The sequence below is a fragment of the Benincasa hispida genome, chromosome 3 (assembly GCF_009727055.1).
Source record: "Benincasa hispida cultivar B227 chromosome 3, ASM972705v1, whole genome shotgun sequence".
In the NCBI taxonomy this organism is placed as follows: Eukaryota; Viridiplantae; Streptophyta; class Magnoliopsida; order Cucurbitales; family Cucurbitaceae; genus Benincasa; species Benincasa hispida.
In genome coordinates this window covers 13,756,966-13,758,739 of record NC_052351.1, presented here as the reverse complement: position 1 = coordinate 13,758,739, position 1,774 = coordinate 13,756,966, and the positions used below count along the sequence as shown (strand labels likewise).

Here is a 1,774-nt window from a genome sequence, read left to right as displayed (position 1 = left end):
AGACTTAGAGATAAGCTCTGTTTGTCAACATGTATCGCATGCACCCTAGAGATAGGTTATGGTATTATGCGGTCGCCTTGTATGTATGTGTGTCATTCATCATCGCATAGACAAGAATAGAGGCTTATGTGTAAGTCCTATAGACATCATCGCATATATCGCATGCGTTCTAAACTAGAAGTCGTAGCATTTGCATTGAGAGATGATTTGCTATTGTATGTGTGTAGCATGATTGTATAACATGAACGAAATCTTAGGAAGTGTTAGTTGAACGCCTTCTCAACTCGTTCCCCTACATATTCATCGCATCTCTCGTAATATTAACTTTTTTCTGAACTCCGTCGCATACATTTTATACTATAAACAACAACCCAATAACTCTTTGATTTATTTGTTACCACAAAGTAATCTAAAAATTATTGCTGCATACTGTTTTCCTTAGTCCCTGAGTTCGACCCTGGGCTTACCAAGAAACTCGGTAGGATTTATACTTGGGTTCTGCTGAGAATGTTGCACAGTGCATTTTCCATCACCGCAATTCCTTCCATTATTTCATCACATAAAATAACGCATCAAGTTTTTGGTGCCGTAGCCGGGGACTTTGGCAATACAGTGTGCTAACGGTAATTTTTTGATTTTCTTTACAGCTTTCAATCTCTGGCAAATTACGACCCAGAAATTGAAAAAATGTTCCGATGAAGACTGAGAGATAGCCACCAGCAACAATAACAAGAGAAAGATAACATGACGGAACAACCTGAAAAAGGAGCACCAAATGAAATTAATGTCATGGCGAACCCCATCCTATTGGCAAACGACCGCGATAGGCCATTAGGGACTATGCGTCGCCCAACCTCTACGATTTCTCCCCAGGAATCATAAGGCCTGCTCTTGATGGATCGAGATTCGAAATGAAACTGATGATACTACAGATGATCCATACTGCTGGACAGTTTGGTGGGAAGCATGGCGAGGACCCGCATACCCACCTCTGGAGCTTCATAGAGATCTGCAACACTTTTGTGTTCCCTAATATCTCCACCGAAGAAGTTCGACTAACTTTGTTATATTTTCGTTGTGTGACCAGACACGAAAATGGGCGTACTCTCTCGAATCGGGGGAGATTACCTCATGGGAGCAAGTAGTAGAGAAGGTTATGAAGAAATATTTCCCTACAATGGAGAATACCAGAAGAAGAAAATTGATCACCAATTTCGAACAAGATAATGACGAATCCTCAGCGATGCTTGGGCGAGGTTTAAGAGGCTGGTAAGAGATTGCCCGCATAACGGCTTACCAGACTGCTTACAGATGGAGATTTTTTTATCACGGATTAAACCCTACTTCGCAGACTGCTGCCAATGCGACAGCCGTTGGACGTCTACCAGATAAAACTTATGATGAGGCCAAGAACATCCTTGATCGCATTTCCAAAAACCATGAAGACAGGAGGGAAAGCGATCAGAGATTGAGAATCAAGGATAGTGACGCGAACAATGGTGCTATTGCATCCCTTCAGAGTCAAATGACTGCGATGATGAACTTAATATAAGGAATCGTAATCAACAGCCCAACAACGCATAATGGGCAAGTGAACGCAATCAACCAGACGACTGCAAGGTGTGCTACTTGCGACGAAGGACATGCAATGGAGGAATGCCCACAAAACCGACAGTCAATTTATTTTGTGAAGAACAACCCGTTTTCTAACACGTACAACCCTGGGTGGAGAAACCACCCCAACTTTGCGTGGAAAAATCAACAACAAAATTTT

General features: G+C 42.2%; 1 non-coding gene across 1 annotated transcript; it reads right to left on the bottom strand.

Annotated features, from left to right (window-relative positions):
* Positions 1-1,189: 1,189 nt before the first annotated feature.
* Positions 1,190-1,295, bottom strand: LOC120074808. The gene has a single exon (XR_005481090.1). It is a non-coding gene; the product is annotated as a small nucleolar RNA R71 (small nucleolar RNA).
* Positions 1,296-1,774: the final 479 nt, after the last annotated feature.